The 18645-nt window shown below is 41.9% G+C and overlaps 1 pseudogene; it reads right to left on the reverse strand.

The window, feature by feature from the left end:
* Window positions 1–9646: 9646 nt before the first annotated feature.
* Window positions 9647–12309, reverse strand: LOC106972140 (60S ribosomal protein L18a-like; annotated as a pseudogene).
* Between the last annotated feature and the right edge of the window lie 6336 nt (window positions 12310–18645).

An 18645-nucleotide genomic window follows, 5' to 3' on the forward strand; every position in this document is an offset into this window, starting at 1 on the left:
ACATCAACCTCAAAAACTTCTGCACAGCAAAAGAAACTAAATGTACATCAGATAAGGGGTTAATATTCAATACGTATAAAGAATTCATACAACTCAATAACAACAACAAACCCTGATTTTAAATGGACAGAACTAAACAGACATTTTTCCAAAGAGGACATCAAAACGGCCAATAGGCATATGTAAAAATATGCCACATGACCAACCATCAGAAAAATGCAAATCAAAACCATAATGAGTTATCAACTCACACCTGTTAGAATGGCTATCATTAAGACAAGACAAGTGCCGGTGAGAATGTGGTGAAAAGGGGACCCTTTTACACTATTCATATAAATGTAAATTGGTCCAACCACTATGAAAAACAATATGGAGGCTCCTCAAAAAAATTAAAAAGATCTACCATATACCCAAGGAAAGGAAAACAGGAGTTCAACCACATATCTGCACTCCCATTTATCACAGCATTATTCACAATAGCCAAGATATGGAAACGTGAATGTCCATCAGTGAAGTAAAGGATAAAGAATATGTGGTAAATATACATGGTGGAAAATTATTCAGTCATGAGAAAGAAGGATATCCAGCCATTTGTGACAACATCACAGTCCTTGGGCACAATATTCTAAGCAAGGTAAGTCAGAGAACGAGAAGTACTGTATGATATCACTTACATGTGGAACAGTAAGTGCCACTGGGTGGCACAGTTAAACATCTGACTCTTGGCTTTTGCTCAGGTAATGATCTCATGGTTCATGAGTTCCAGCCCCACATTGGCAAAGAGCCTGCTTGGGATTCTCGGTCTCCCTCTCTTTCTGCCCCTCCTTATGCACGTACTCTCTCCTCTCTCTCAAAAATAAATAAACTTAAAAAAAAAAAAAAAAGATTGGGGCACCTGAGTGGCTCAGTTGGTTGAGCATTCGACTTCGGCTCAGGTCATGATCTTGTGGTCCATGAGTTCGAGCCCCGCATCAGGCTCTGTGTTGACAGTTCAGAGACTGGAGCCTGCTTCAGATTCTGTGTCTCCCTCTCTCTCTTCCCCTCTCCAGCTCATGCTCTGTCTCTCTCAAAAATAAACAAACATTTAAAAAATAAATAAAAAAGATTGATGGTGTTTAAGGGCACAAGCTTTCAACAAGTAGTAAATAAGTCATAGAGATCTAAAGTCTATACAGTATAATGAATGTAGATGATTGTACAATATTGTACTACAATCAAACTTACTATGAGACTAAAACTTAATTATCCCAACTGCTAAAAAGAAAGAATAATTATATAACATGATAGAGGGGTTAAATATTGCTACAATGGCAATTATATTACAATATATAGATGTATCAAACTAGTAAGTTGTATGCCTTAAATTTGCACATTACATGTCAAATATATTCAATATTTTAAATGTGGAGAAGTGGAGAAAGTTGTGAGAATCAGGAAACACTTGAAAAAGGCTAGCCAGATGCGTGCGACAAACTATAGCAATGGCCTAGCTGGTGTGGTGCCCTCTCCCCCAAATTGAAACCTGGGAGTTTTTAATATTTATATTCAACTCTAGTGCAGAAACTCAAATTTCTATGAGAGTTGCATCCATGTTAGCAAGGTCTTCATTTGAATCTTATTAACGGCCCTTTCCCCCCCCTTGCTCTCCCTTTCTCTCAAAAATAAACAAACATATGGGGTGCCTGGGTGGCTCAGTCGGTTAAGCGTCCGACTTCGGCTCAGGTCATGATCTCACGGTCCCTGAGTTTGAGCCCCGCATTGGGCTCTGTGCTGACAGCTCAGAGCCTGGAGCCTGTTTCAGATTCTGTGTCTCCCTCTCTCTGTGACCCTCCCCCGTTCATGCTCTGTCTCTGTCTCAAAAATAATAAACGTTAAAAAAAAAAAATTAAAAAAAAATTAAAATAAACATAGGGGCACCTCGGTGGCTCAAATGAGCATCCAACTCTTGATTTCGGCTCAGGTCATGATCTCACAGTTTGTGGGTTTAAGCCCCACATCAGGCTCCATACTGACAGTTCAGAGTCTGCTTGGGATTCTCTCTCTTTCCTTCTCTCTGTTCCTCCCCAGTCACATTCTCTCTTTCTTTTCTTTTCTTTTTTTTTTAATGTTTATTTATTATTGAGAGACAGAGCACAACAGAGCATGAGCATGGGAAGGGCAGAGAAAGGAGGAGACACAGAATCCCAAGCAGGCTCCAGGCTCTGAGCTGTCAGCACAGAGCCTGCCGCGGGGCTTGAACCCACCAACTGAGAGACCATGACCTGAGCCGAAGTCGGACACCCGACTGAGCCACCCAGGCGCCCCATCTCTCTCTAAATAAATAAATAAATAAATAAATAAATAAACTTTAAAAAAATAAGTAAAATAAATAAAAATTTTTTAAAAACATAGAATAATTGCCTTATAGAAATAAACAAACATAAAAGAAGAATAATCTTATTAATACCTCTAAGAGTGTGAGCAGCCCTCACTCACTCACGATTTCATTCTATTGTCTGTCTTCCTCCTGACTGTTCACTGAGATCAAGGGTTCTGAGGAAATGGGAGGAGTGACGGAAAAATGAGAATGTCACTGTGGGGAAAGACCATTCCAGGGTAGACACCCACAAGTTGAGGGAAGAGTTTGGAGGGCAGGAGGAGGGCCCTGGGCCATGAGAAGAAGCCCCAGGGGCATGGGAGGAGGGGCTGAGAGGGAAGGAGAGCACCCTCAAAAAAGGAAGCTCTTGCTTCTCTCTTCCCAGGTTATTATTCCCATATCTCAGAATTATCATGGGAGGTTATCCTTAGCTTAATTTTAATTCTGGGCTATAGAGTGAAAGAAAATGAGAAAGATGCAACATCTAGTCACCCATTATTAAAGTATCTGTAAAGCATTTTTTAATGACCCAGACTGGGAAGATAACTCAGAGTATATTCAACAGACAGAAAAGAATCTGGTCTAAAAAAAACTTGAGAACTAAGTCATTTATATTAACCTACAAAAGTGGGATATGAGGTGCCTTTGTTTGAGGGCACACAGTCCACTGAGAAGTTTACCCTAAATTTCTTGAGACAGTGTAGTTTCCTTAATCAGTAAGGATTTTTAATTCCTAAAAACACTTAGAATTAAGTATAGAGATACTAAACCTACTGTCCTAATATTTTTGTGTAGTGTTTGGAATTATTTTTGAATATGTGGTATTTAAAGTACTTGAAGGGTGCCTGGCTGGCTCAGTCAGAAGAGCACATGACTCTTGATCTCAAGGTGAGTTTAAGCCCCACGAGTGTAGAGATTAGTTAAATAAACTTTAAAAAATAAAATACAAATAAATTACTTGAAATATTGTAAATAATTTGGCATATTAGAGAATCTAATAAATTGAACTTGTGATTCAATTAAAAATATATCATTCTGGGGCATCTTAGTGGCTCAGTCGGTTAAGCATCCAACTCTTGGTTTCAGCTCAGGTCATGATCTGCCAGTTTGTAGGTTCAAGCCCATGTCGGGCTCCACTTGTAGGGTCCCGCACTGAAAGCACTGAGCCTGCTTAGGATTCTCTCTCTCTCTGCCACTCCCCCACTTTTGCATTTGTGCATGTGCACATGTGCTATCTATTAAAATAAAGATACTTTAAAAAACACACATTTGAAGCTTCCTCATTTAGGCATGTTTTTAAGTTCCCACTCACAACTAGAGTTTCCATGCTTAGAAACACATTTTCTGAAATTCAAAAGTCTTTTTTCCTCACTTATTTGTTCATCTGAAAGCAAAATTGAGCTTCCTATGTTCTCTGCACTCTACTAGGCACCTGGGATGCAAAGATACCAGACTCCTCTTCCCTAAAGGGCTAAGAACTCCAGAGTCCTAATAATTTACTAACCTCTAATGTAGTTGCTCCCAAACCTTTGGCTTTCTTTTGAAATTTCAAAATAAATTTCAGAGGATGATAAAGGATTGCTGATTTCTTACTTTGCCCAGTTAATTCTCTTGACAAAAACAAACACCTGCTAAGTCTCACTGTCATTTTAGGAAAAGAGCATTTTGGGGAACTGGGTGATTCAGTCCATTGAGTGCCCACCTCTTGATTTTGGCTCAGGTTACGATCCCTGGGCCATGAGATTGAGCCCCACGTTGGGCTCCATGCTGAGTGTGGAGCCTGATTAAGATTCTCTCTGTCCCTCTCCCTGGCTCTCACTCTCTAAAATAAAGGAATGGGATGGGATGAGATACAATGCAATGAGATGCAATGGGATGGAATCGAATGGACCACAATGCAACACAATGCAACATAAATAAAATATAAGAAAATAAGATATAAAATATAAAATAAAATGGTAATGGTAAAGGTAAAGCATATTCCCAGTCTCAGAAAGGTCGTTCTCATTAAAATTGCAGATAAAAATCAGTTGGGGAGGGGTGCCTGGGTGGCTCAGTTAAGCGTCTGACTTTGGCTCAGGTCATGATCTCACAGTTTCATGAGTTCGAGCCTTGTTTCAGGTGAGCTCAAGCCCCACTTCAGGTAAACCCTGCTTCTCTCTCTCTCTCTGCCCCTCATGGGATATTCTCTCCCTCTCTCTCTCTGCCCCTTGCTCACTTGTGCCCTCTCTGTCTCTCTCTAAAAAAAAAAAAAATCAGCTGGGGAAACTTAAAAAATAAATCTATGCCCTGCCCCCAACCAATTAAATTAGAATATCTGTGGATTTGACCACAGCATCCATTATTTTTTTTTAACGTTTATTTATTTTTGAGACAGAGAGAGACAGAGCATGAACGGGGGAGGGGCAGAGAGAGAGGGAGACACAGAATCTGAAACAAGCTCCAGGCTCTGAGCTGTCAGCACAGAGCCCAATGCGGGGCTCGAACTCACGGGCCGTGAGATCATGACCTGAGCCGAAGTCAGACGCTTAACCGACCTAGCCACCCAGGCGCCCCTACATCCATTATTTTTAAAAAAGCTTTCAGGGTTGGGGCACCTGGGTGGCTCAGTGGTTAAATATCCAACTCTTGATCTAGGCTCAGGTCATGGTCTTGTGGGTTCCTGGAACAGAGCACTGTGCGGGGCTCCATGCCAGCAGTGCAGAGCCTGCTTAGGATTCTCTCTCCTTCTCTCTCTGCCCCTCCCCCCCTGCTTGCACTCTCTCAAAATAAAAATATAAACATTTTTGTTTATATATAGAATATATATATAATGTATTACGTATTATATATACATAGGTACATATAGTTGTGTATCTGACTTTAGACTTCTGATTTTAAGTTAAAAGGTATGGAAGAATTTGGTTGACTATATCAATAAGAGTGAGGTGATTAAGATAAATTAAATCCACAATATTTATAAGTTTGTTATATTTACAAGTTACTTGAGTACCTAGGTAGTTTTTGCCAGACAAATGATACAAAAATTAATTTTATAAATGAAATTTAAACATATTAAGTTTGGGGGAATCTAGGTGACTCAGTCAGTTAAGCATCTGACTCGATTTCAGCTCAGGTCATGATTTCATTGTTCGTGGGATCAAGTCTCACATCGAGCTCTGTAGTGACAGCACAAAGCCTGCTTGGGAGTCTCTCTCTCTCTCTCTCTCTCTCTAAATAAGTAAACATTTAAAAATAAACGTATTAAGTTTATAGTATATTATACATTAATATAGTATTTTAGATGCTATAAATTAATATATTCAACTTATAAATGCAATTTAAAATTTAAGTTTGCAAATGAGACTAAACATTAATCAAAAGCTTAAAAGTGATGATAAATTGTTCTAGAGTACATTTATAAGTACATTTATAGTGCATTTATAATACATTTATAAGTACATTTGTATATTTATGGAGTATAGAAGAGTAAGAAAATTTTTAAGTTGAACTTATAAACTTAAGGTTTTGCAATTTGTATCTTTAATTAATCAAATACTAATTTTAAAAACCTCAGGCACCTGGCTGGCTCATTGGATTGAGCATCTGACTCTTGACTTTGGCTCAGGTCATGACCTCTCAGTTTGTGAGAGGGAACCCCATGGTGACAGCGCATGGTGACAGTAGGATCTGACAGCGTAGAGCCTACTTGGGATTCTCTCTCTCCCTCTGTCCTTCCCCCTCCCTCTCTCTCTCTTTCAAAGTAAGTAAATAATTTTTTTTAAAAACCATAAAAGCCATTAATAGCTTTCTATGTACAAAAATTGCCCTCATAAGCAAAAAATAAAACCAACAAAATACAGTCCAGTGCTAGTCTGGGGAAATACATCCTCAACTCCAAATAAGGAGTGACAGTTGTTCTAGAGCACAGCGCATTTCTACAATGGGGACCGTCACCGCACAGAGGGGAAAAGAGCCTTGGTACCACTCCCTATGGCTCCCCAGGCATCACCAGGCAGCTACTACAGCATACCAATGGCCTGGGTGATGTTGCTCTCAGCAATCAAACCCGTATTTGTTGGCCATTTGGTCCAAAGAACATTTCATGCTGGACTCGGGGCCTCAGGTAGGGATGTGGCAAGAAGCACCCCTCTTTTGTCGTCCTCCTGCCACCCCCCCCCCTTTTTAAACCTTAAAAAGAAGTATAAATGCACCTACTTACCTGGAGGCTTGGGGGTGAATGAGACCTGCAGAATTAAAGCTTCCTTCTCTGGCTAGATGCCCCAGAAGTAACAGTGGCCTCTTCCTGAGCCTGTTGGAAAACAATGACAATTATTTTCCTCATATCACCTGCCTCCTCAGCCATGTAGTAGACAGGAATCAGCCCTTGAACTCAGGTTTGTGAGAAAACCCACTTTAATTCCCAAATTCCAACTTGTTTTCATGTTGAAAACTCATTCTCCCAGACTCCAGACAAGTACTACTTGAGTCTTGCTTGGGGTTTCTACTCTTCTCTCAGAATCACCCTAGGATGCCTTCTCAGTACCAAAGTGTTAGGGACTGGGGAGTGGCTGTCCACACAGATTCCTCCTAACACGTCAGCACTCACCACCACCCCCATTCTCAGAGGCCATAAAACCACAAAAGGGCCCCCAAATCTGAATGAACCCCTGGAGCCATTTCTTTACTGGCCCTCACCTGGAGGGCTGCAGGAAGCCCCTCTTCTCCCTCTCTCTCTAGCATGGGACAATCTGTCCGTAATCTGAGAAGAAAGCCTTATGTCCGCCCGCCCTCCTTGCTTTTGGCAAAGAAATTCTGTCTGTTCCCAGTCTTCCTTTACTTATGGCCCCTAAGTTCCCCTAAAGGCTTAGCTTGCAGGCCGGCTCTGACTCACACATGCCACATCCCCTCTGAGGTAATAAGCTCAGAGTCCACCCTCTGAATGGAGAATTGGGGAAGAGGGAAATATCAAAGGGAGATGGGCTCAGTGTCTTCTGGTGCTACCCCACCACATTCTGAATGAGCCCAAATGATGATGACCTAAGGTGTAGTATAGGATCTTCTTTGGGTTTCTGGAGCCTACAAAAAAAAAAAAAAAAGCCACCAGGAATATTGTTTGGAAAAGGCATACTTACAGAATGAAATTGCAGGTGCTCAAGGGGCAGAAGGGTGTGGTGGCAGAGGAAGAAGAGAAAGGGATTCCCCAAGGCTGGGGGAGCAGAGGCATGGTGGAGTCTGGAGTGGACTTGTCTGCTCCACGCCTAAATGGTTTGAGAAATGGAGAGGAGTCTCTGATGGGAGTACCTGGTCATTACTGTGGTCTGGACACTTAGCCTGCACCCTGGAGCAGAGATGAGGGCTCTAGATGGCCAAGCTTACAGCAGCAGGCAGGCTGATCTCGAGGAGCACCAATGCAGCCCTCCTAAAGGAAGCACCACCTCCTCCCCCCCAATATGCACAGAGAACCTGTAGAATGGGGCTGAGGAAGGAGCCCCAGTAAGGACTGACATTGCAGGCTGGCTAGGTGAGAGGGCAGGGGGACAGAGTGAGAGCAGGGAGCAGGGCTCTGCTCAGCTCTAACAGAGGGGAGCTGACCAAAGAAAAGTTGAAGAGCAGAGGCCACAGGGACCTACGCTCAGGAAAAAGAAGGGGCCATACGGAGAGCCAGACAACCTCCAGGCCCCACACTCCCAACTCCAGAAGGTGTTTCTGGCGACACTCTCCATCCAACCTCCAGTCACCAGAGGCAGAAACAGGCAGCCTTGGACCCACACGCAGAAATGGGGAGCCCGCCAAGGATATTCACTGTTCTAAAACTCCTGCACATGTGTTGTTTCTATAAGAAGAAATGGAATAAACATTAAGAAAGTACCAAAGAAACCAATGAGCCGTTAAAACTGATTCAGCAGCATGGGGCGCCTGGGTGGCTCAGCTGGCTAAGCGTCTGACTTCATTCAGCTCAGGTTATGATCTCACGGCTTGTGGGTTTGAGCCCTGCATCCATCTCTGTGCTGACAGTGTGGAGGAGTGTGCTTCAGATTCTGTGTCTCCCTCTCTCTCTGCCCCTCCCCTGCTTGTGCTCTCTCTCTCTCTCTCTCAAAAACATAAACATTGTTTTAAATAAATAGATAAATAGATTCAGCAGAATATTACCTAAGAGAAGTATGGGTGATTAAATGACATAAAGGGAAAAAGATAAAATGAAAATCAAACAAACAACTTGACCTTACCTTCCAACTCACATCACCAAGGCTGGACCCCAATGCAGTTTCTCCAGCCACTATTTGCTGGACCTGGATAATTCAGTTCCTACTGTTTGGATTTGTTCCTAAAATAAAAAGATGCCTATGTTTAGACCAGGCCACATCCTCCACCTAGAAATTCTACAAACAGCCCCTGAGAAGTGCTCCACGTGGGTGGAGCACCCTCAAGGGACAGCTCCTGAAGTCACAGCTTTGGTTCAAAGTACCCTGAAGAAAGGATTCACTTCAAACCCTTATCCAAGCTATGATCTAGCACACATGTCTCCCCTTCACTAAGGTTACCTTACTAAGTAATATCAGGTTTATACATTATAAAACACAATAAGTAATCACTGTGAGGCACATACATCTCTGCAAAAAAGAGTTGTCCAACTATATGAACATCTCTGGCCATATTTGGGTGGGGGGTTCTTCTAAATAGCTGTTCATTAATTGCTTATTTTATAGCACCCACTAGAAAAAAACAGTAGCAGATATCTCAAGTCTAAGAAAAACTTATAGAAGTAAGCTTTTCATTGAAAGTGTTCTCCAGCGGCACCTGGGTGGCGCAGTCGGTTGAGTGTCCGACTTCGGCTCAGGTCATGATCTCGCAGTCCCGGGAGTTCGAGCCCCGCGTCGGGCTCTGTGCTGACAGCTCGGAGCCTGGAGCCTGTTTCAGATTCTGTGTCTCCCTCTCTCTCTGACCCTCCCTCATTCATGCTTTGTCTCTCTCTGTCTCAAAAATAAAAAAACGTTAAAAAAAATTTTTTTTTAAAAGAAAGTGTTCTCCATTAGGGGCACCTGGGTGGCTCAGTGGGTTAAGCATGGGACTCTTGATTTCAGCGCAGGTCAGGATCTCATGGTTCCTGAGATGGAGCCCCTCAGCCCTGGGCTCTGTGCTGACAGTAGGGAGCCTGCTTGGGATTCTCTCTCTCCCTCTCTCTGCCCCTTCACTGCTTGTGTACTCTCTCTCTCTTAAAACAAACATAAAAGAAAAAAGAAAAGAAAACAAAAGAAAAGAAAAAAGAAAAAGGTGTTCTGTTATCTTCACAAGAAGCCCTTTTTTTGTTGTTTGATTTTTGTTTTGTTTTGTTTTCCCGTTGAATTCATTTGGGCAGAACTGGAGCCAGGGAGGCTCTGCATCTAAAAGAGGGTGTTCCGCCTCTTGGTGATGAAATGTGGGTTGTGCTGGCGACGCAGGACCCGGTGGGGCAGTGGGAACTTGATTTTTGGAGTCGTGGAACTGTCTGCTGCTCGGCGGCACGTGCTGGCTGCAATCTCGTCCACCTTCATGATCTGGATCCAGCGGTCCAGGGAGCAGTGCGGGGTGCCCATGTCTGGGTCGCAGTGGGTGATGGCGCCCTCGTCGTCAGGTCCCTATACGCCCCGTACATGTTGTGGGAGCCACTGCGGGAGTCATAGCGCAGCCAGATGTCGAAGTTCTTCACCCACAAGGGGAATTTCTCAAACACCTGTCCACAGTAGACCATTTTCCCTGAAGCCTTCTTCATCTTCAGACACAAAGTATCAGAAGCGGGACTTGACGACGACATGATTAGGTGCAAATACTCGCAGGAGATACAACAGCGGAGTGCGGCACTTCGGGGTGGGCAGGCAGCGCTCCACTACCTTGTACCCCAAAGTGTGCCATCATGGTGCACTGTCCGCTCTCAACCGCCACCCAAGAGAGGACCGCTCCCACCAGACTTCTGAGGACCAGGGGTTGAAAACGAACGTCTCAAAAGTCCCTTCGAGCTCTGTGGTTTCTGTGAGCTGCTGGAGGATGAGTAGAATGCAATATTCTTATCTGTACCCTACCCTCAGCCCCTGAATAAAGAATTTGTTGAACTGGAAAAGCCAGTTGCCTCCATTAAGCCAAGAGCAGGAGGCTTCAAACTCTTGTCTTTCCCCACTGAATCCACGAGGGGGCGGCAATCCTCCAAAAACATGCCTATTCTGAGCAGGCTGCCCTTTTCTAGCTAAAAAACAACACCTGAAGTTCATTAAAAATCAAACAACCACCATTTATTACTTATTTTACTCCTAGTAACAACATTGCTAATAGTTCAGTGCTTAAGAACTCATTACCAAAACATTAAATTAAACAAAAACCAGCAACCACACATGAAACAAATGATATTTCAATTATTACAGATGAGGCTGTGAATGAACACAGAAGCCTCATTTTTTTTTCTCTTTTTCTGGAATTGCCTAGAGAAGACCTTCCTTGTCCCTCAGCCTAAATTCACATGCCAGTCTTCTCTGTGAGCCAAGCAAAGAGCCATTCATCCAACCATTCATCATTCATTCACTCACACATCAAACCAACACCTACTGAGCAACTGCTGTGTGCTAGGCGCTGTGCTAGGCACTGGGAGGAACGCAAAAAAGTACGTGAATCCAGTTGGCATTAGTCCAGGTCTCTATTTGACTGAGAGCCATTTGCACTCCAACACTGTTAATTGCAAAAGAATAATTTGTTTTAGGACTGGATGAAACTTTATTAAAGCAACTTGCTGGATTCCCTTGCTCTCTGACTCTATTTGTAAAGCATTTGTCCACTGAAAGAACCCCCATTTACTTAATCCTGAGAGTTTTTAGCTAAGTCAAAAAAAAAAAAAAAAAAAGACTTGTCCTAAATGTCTCACCAGAAAGAATGACTTTCCAGGGAACACAACATAGCTTACCAGGCAGGGACAGGTGGCTTGACAGAAGTTAATTCAGTCAAAAACTGTTTGGTCTGCACAGTGTTTTCACTGTTCTTGGGGCTTTTTTGTTTGTTTTGTTAACTAATGCAAACTTTAAAAACTGAGACAAATTTGGAGCTCTAGTCTAAGATGACAATGTACAAAGACCCTGAACTCACCTCCTCCACAGATATACCAAATCTACCCCCATTTGTAGATCAATTCCTCCTGGAGAAGGACTGAGGGCTGTCTGAACAGCTTCTGCGCAACAAATAGTATAAACAACCCAGAGAGAATGGCAAGAGACGGAGACTGAGCGACAAGGGGAATCCCCATCCCCAACGCTGCCAACTGCACTGGGGAGGGATGGTACCCACAGGCTGGGAGATCCTCTTCCCTGGAGTACCAAAATAAAAAAAAAAAAAGCTCAAGTTTAAAAGGGCAACTAGAATATAAACAAACCAACCCTAAAATCCTGCCAGATGGTAGGAGAGTTGTGGGAACACTCTCAAGGTTAGAGGGACTGGTGAGCAGCACAATTTACATTCTCCCTCCACCTTGACAGTGTGGACAGGAGCAGGGCCCAGTGCGATAGCTGGCCTGCTGCCTCAGTGAGCCCCAGGCCCCTAGCCCACACCAGTCACAGCCATACCACCAAGGCCACCCCACCATGGTGTACACACCAGGACATCCCTGGTCGATGCTCACTACAACTAATGGCAATTTCACCAAGGCGACACAGGGACAAAGCACCCTGCAACTCTCCATACCCACATCACTTTGGCTCCAGACAACTTGCCAGGGAACCCCTCCAGTGCAGAGCAACTGGGGGTACACTGACCTTGGCTCTAAGCACTCTGGCACAAACCATCTATACAGAGGATCCCAGAATCCCCTGGCCTGTGCACACCTCAGCTCCAGCCATGCACAGGGTGCCCTGGAATACCCTGGCTTGTAATTTCAGCTTCAGCTGTCCTGCCAAGGTACCTTCTGCAGAGAGGGTCCCAGAACCACTCTGGCCCACACCTACTTCAGTCCCAACCATCCCAACAGGGCAGCCTAGTATAGAGTTTCCTGGGACCCCCAGCCCATGACAGCCACATCTCCAGCCAACCAACCAAAGTCACCAGGAACACACAGTATTCACAGGGGATGGCCTGTGATAAACAAAACCATTCCATCAAGGTTAGGATAAGTAGATGTTTCACCTAATTCACAGAAACACAGTAAGTCAAGCAAAATGAGGAGACAGAGCAATATGTTCCAAACAGAAGAATAAGACAAAAATCTCAGAAGGACTTGAAGAATATAATAACTGAAATGAAAAACACCCAAGAGGGAATTAACAGTAGATTAGAGGATGAAAAAGGAAAAATCAGTGATCTGGAAGGCAGGATAAGGGAAAGCACCCAAGCTGAAAATAAAAAAGATTTTTTTATTTTATTTTTATTTTATATTTTTTTAAGCACAAGCAGGAAGCAGGGGAGAGGGCAAAGGGGAAGAGGATGAGAGAATCTCAAGCAGGCTCCATGTACAGTGCATTTGGTTGATCATGACCTGAGCCAATCCAAGATTTGGATGCTCAACCAAATGCCACCTCAGCACCCCCAAAAAAGATTTTTTTTTGAGAGAGAGATAGAGATAAAGAGAGTACAAGCAGGGGAGAGGCAAAAGGAGAGAGAGAATCCCAAACAGGTTCCATGGGGTCCCAATATGGGGCTTGACCCCATGGCTGTGAGATCATGACCTGAGCCGAAATCAAGAGTGAGACACAACTGACAGAGCTACCAGGCACCCCGCAAAAAAACAATGTCTAAAAATGAGGATAGGAAAGACTGAGAAAATGGCAGAGTAAAAGGACCCGTAAGCTCATTCTATCCCATGGATACAACTAAGTAACACTCACATCAGCATATATAACTAGGAACTAACCCTAAGACAGGCAGAACAAAGTCCACAACTAAAGGCTGGGAAGAAGCCACACTGAGGAAGGTAGGAAGGGTGAAGACACAGTTTGGAAACAAAACAGACCATGACCACCCATGGTGGGGAGGGAACTGGTAGCACAGAGAAGGGTGAAAAACAAAATTTCACATAAGGGAGCCCACACAGGCAAGACAAATCCCCATAACATTTGGCTTTGAAAGTGAGAGGGGCCAAATTTAGTGAGTTTGTACAACCAGCAGAACCTGGGATTTTTAAAAAAATCAGAGGTCTCAGCTCTGAAAGAGCCCAGAGAGTGTTAGGAAGCCAAGTCACCACCCTTAAAGAGACAGCACAACAGCCCATGCAAAAACAGCCCAGAATCAGCAGTTGAAATACACTGGGGCAGATGGGAGGGAGAGTGATTTACTCATCTCAGAGTGTGACTCAGAGAGACAGAGATCACAGAAGCCCCCTCCAGGAACAAAAAAACTGGCACATTCCATTTACCTCCTGCTCCCACCAGCATAAATAGCGGCCACCTACAGTAACAAGTGTACCTCTGACACTCATTACCTAACTTGCTTACACAAGCCATGCCCACCCACCCCCCACATCAGTAGATCTGCCCTTTCCAGTCACACTGGCCTTAGTCCTGGTGCTGCAGGCCCCCTCCCCCAGAAGACTGGCACAAACCCTGCCAACACCACATCTCCTGACCAACAAGGTTTGCAGGATTTCAGTTTCAGTGCCAGCGGTAGCAGCAGGTCTCATTTCACAAGCAGATGAGCACACACCTTGTAAAAACACACCCCACCCCTTCTGAGGAACAAATATTGCCCACAACAGGCAAAGAGACATGGACTGAAGGGAAAAGAGGTCAGGACGCAACAGCCCAACTCGTGATATACACATGAGAGGCACTCCCTGAAGCACCAGGTCCTGGGGATTAGGGGACACTGCAGTGCCATGCACTAAGGACCTCTTCTTCTTAAGGCCACTAGCATCAAGAGTAAGAGACATAGCTGACTTTTCTAATACATAGAAATGGACACAGAGAGTTAGACAAAATGTGGAGACAGAGAACTATGTCCCAAATGAAAGAACAGGACCAAACCAGACCAAGATACCTAAGGAAAACAGATGTAAATAATATGACTTAAAGAGAATTTAAAATAATGATCATAAAGATATTCACTAGACTTGAGAAAAGAGTGGAGGACATCAATGAGATCTTTAACAGACATTTTTTTTAAAAAGAACCCATCAGATGGTGTTGCTCATGCCTGAATTTTTTCTATATATAAATGATGTCTTTGTACTTTTTTTACTGCCTGACACATCTCTAGAATACACTTTTCAGATTCAAATCTTTGCCTCTTATGACAAAAATGTGTAAGTTCATTTTCTATAGAGATTAGAAAGATAGTTTATGTCAATATCTAGAATACCTGACGAGCATGTTTCTATCACTGATAATTTTTAAAAAGCTTCTTTTACTTTCACAACTCATTATTGATAGTCAGGTACATTTCTCCGAATGTTGCCTCTTTTGGGAAAACATCTATCAAGTTCCTTTCATACAAAGTTGTTTTATCACTGTGCTGTAGCCCTGAAACTAACATAACATTGTGTGTCAACTACACTTCAATAACAACGTAATGAAATGAAATACAGAATATTCAAGATTCTGGGGAAAAAAAGAACCAATCAGAGATGAAGAATACCATAAATGAAATTAAAAATACACTTGATGGAATAAACACCAGTCTAGATGAAGTAGAGGAATGAATTAATGAAGTGGAAGACAAAGTAACAGAAAGTAATGAAGCTGACCAAATGAGAAGAAAAACTATGCAAATTAAGAAACGTCGTAGGGAACTCAGTCTCTACATCAAACGTAATAATATTTGCATTATAGGGATCATAGAAGAAGAGGAGAGCAAAGGCTGCAGAAAATTTATTTGAAGAAATAATAGCTGAAAACTTCCCCAATCTGGAAACAGATATCCACATCCAGGAGGCACAGGAATCCCCCTAGAAAATCAACTCAAGGAGGTCCACACCAAGACACATAGTACTGAAAATGGCAAAAAGTAGTGATAAAGAAAAAACTTTAAAGCAGCAACAGAAAAGAAGATAGCATCATTAGATTCTCCCTGTATGTAACTATCAGCAGATTTTTCAGCAGAAGCTTTACAGGCTAGAAGAGGGTGGCATGATATATTCAAAGTCCTGAAAGGGAAAAACCTGCAGCTAAGAATACTCTATCCAGCAAAGCTATCATTCAGAATACAAGGAGAGATAAAGAGTTTCTGAAACAAAAAATAAAGGAGTTTGTGACCACTCAGCCTACCCTACAAAAAATATTAAAGGGTACTCTTTGAATGGAAAGGAAAGAACATAAGTGAGAGTATAAAAAGTAAAAAAACCATAAAAGCAGTAAAAGTAAGTATTTCTGTAAAAATAAGTCAAAGGATTCACTAAATAAATAAGAGGATGTAAAACACAATACCATATATCTAAAATGTGGGGGACAGGGGGAAGGGGTAGAGAATGGGTTCAAACTTAAGTGAATATTAACTTAATATAGATTGCTATATACAGAAGATGTTATTTACAAACCTAATGGTAACCACAAATCAAAAATCAGTAGTAGACAAGCAAAGAATAAACAGAAAGGAATTCAAGGAAAGCCAACGAACCATGAAAGAGAGCAAGAGAAGAATCACATAACAACTACTAAAACAGCCACAAAATAGGTAACAAAATGGCAATAAATATATATCTATCAATAATAACTTCAAATTGGACTCAAATAAATAAATGGGTCAATGCTCCAATCAAAAGACATAGGGTGTTTTAAAATAAAAATGGTGGGGTTGCCTGGGTGGCTCAGTGGGCAAAGTGGCTGACTTCAGCTCAGGTCATGATCTTGGGGTTCATGATTTCAAGCCCTGTATCAGGTTCCGTGCTGACAACTCAGCACCTGGGCCTGCTTCAGATTCTGTCTCCCTCTCTCTCTGCCCCTCCCCCCTCATGCTGGTCTCTCTCCCTGTCTGTCTGTCTGTCTCTCTCTCAAAAAAACAAACATTGGAAAAAAGAGACCCATCTATACGCTGCCTACAAGAGACTTACTTCATACCTAAACACACCTGCAGACTCAGAGTGAGGGAATAGAGAAACAGGTATCATGCAAATGAAAATGTAAAGAAAGCCACGGTAGCCATACTTAAAATGGACAAAAGAGACTTTAAAACAAAGACCACAACAAGAGACAAAGATGGACATTATTTAATAATAAAGGGGACAGTCCAACAAGACGATATAACAATTGTAAAAACTTATACACCCAACATGAAAGCACCCAAATACATAACAAGTTAATAACAAACATAAAGAAAATAATCAATAGTAATACAATAGCAGGGGACTTTAAGACCCCACTTATATCCAAGCACACATCATCCAAACAGAATATCAACAAGGAAATTGGCTTTGAATGACACACTGGACCGGATGGATTTAACAGATATATTCAGAACATCCCATCCTAAAACAGCACAATACAAATTTTTTCAAGTGCACATAGAACATTTTCCAGAACAGATCACATATTAGGCCACAAGTCTCAAGAAATTAAAAAAGATCAATATCATTCCATGCATCTTTTGTGACCACAACACTGAAACTAGAAATCAACGACAAGAAAAAGTCTGGAAAGAGCAAAAAAAAAAAAAAAAAGAGATTACATAACATGCTACTAAACAATGAATGGGTCAACCAAGAAATCAAAGAAGAAATCGAAACATACATGGAAAGATGGGGCATCTGGGTGGCTCAGTTAAGCGTCTGACTCTTGGTTTAGACTCAGGTCTTGATCTCATGGTTTGTGGGTTTGAGGCCCACATCAAACTCTGTGCTGGCAGCATGGAGCCTGCTTCGGGTTTTCTCTCTCCCCCACTCTCTCTCTTCCCCTTCCCTGCTTTCTCTCTCAAAATAAATAAATAAACATTTAAAACATACATAGAAACAAATGAAAATGAAAACACAACAGTCCAAAATTTGGGGGGTGCAGCAAAACTGGTTCTAGGAAGGAAGTTTAAAACAATACGGGCCTTCCTCAAGAGGCAAAAAAAATCAAAGCAACAACCTAACCTTACACCTAAAGGTGCTAGAAAAAGAAGAACAAACAAAACCCAAACCTAACAGAAGAAAGGAAATAATAAGGATTAGAGCATGGATGGAGCTAGAGAGTCAAATGCTAAGTGAAATAAGTCAGAGACAAATACCATATGATTTCATACATATGTGGAATTTAAGAAACAAAACTAATGAGCAAAGGGAAAAAGAGAGAGCGAGAAAGACAGAGAGGGGGAGAGAGAGGGAAGCCAAGAAACAGATCCTTTACTATAGACAATGAATTGATGGTTACCAGATGGGAGGTGGGTGGGGGGAGGGGGAAACTGGGACTAAGGGGTGTACCTGTCATGATGAGCACTGCGTGATGTATGGAATTAATGAATCACTATACTGTATACCTGAAACGAATGTAACATTGTATGTTAACTCTACTGGAATTAAAATTAACACTTAATCAACAAAACACAACAAAAATAAAATAAAATGAGGACAGAGTACAGGATCTCTTAGGTAACATCAAGCAAACTGACATTTGCATTATAGGGGTCCCAGAAGGAGAAGAGAGAGAGAAGAGGGCAGAAAACTTACTTGAGTAAATAATAGCTAAAAAATTCCCTAACCTGGGGAAGGAAACAGATATCCAGGTTCAGAAACACAGAGAGTTCCACATCATGAATCCCAGGAGGTTCACACCATGACACATAATAATTAAAATGTCAAAGATGAAAGAGAAAGAATTTTAAAAACAGCAAGAGAGAAGCAACTAGTCATATACAAAGGAAATTCCATAAGGCTATCAGCTTTTTTTTCAGCAGAAATTTTATAGGCTAGAACGGAGAGGCATGATATATTCAAAGTGTTGAAAGAAAAAAAAAAACCTATAACCAGGAATACCCAGCAAGAACATCACTCAGATTTGAAGGAAAGATAGTTTCCCAAACAAAATCAAAGAATTCATTACCACGAAGCCAGTCTTAAAATAAATGTTAAGGGGACTTCTGTAAGAAGAGAAGAAATGTCCATAATTAGAAAAAAAATTATAAAAGAAAAAATTTTCAGGGCACCTGGCTGACTCAGTTGGTACAGCAGGTAACTCTTGATATTGGAGTTTTAAGTTTGAGCCCCACGTTGGGTGTAAAGATTACCAAAAAATAAAATCTTAAGAAAACAAAAGGAAAAATTTCTTGAGTAAAATCAAACATAAAGGTAGCACAGCAATCACTTATAAAGCTAGTATGAAGGTTGAAAGACAGAAGTAGTAAAATCAATTACATCTAAAAAATTAAGAGGACTTACAAAATAAAAAAGATGTAAA

The sequence above is a fragment of the Acinonyx jubatus genome, chromosome A1 (genome assembly GCF_027475565.1).
Source record: "Acinonyx jubatus isolate Ajub_Pintada_27869175 chromosome A1, VMU_Ajub_asm_v1.0, whole genome shotgun sequence".
Lineage (NCBI taxonomy): Eukaryota > Metazoa > Chordata > Mammalia > Carnivora > Felidae > Acinonyx > Acinonyx jubatus.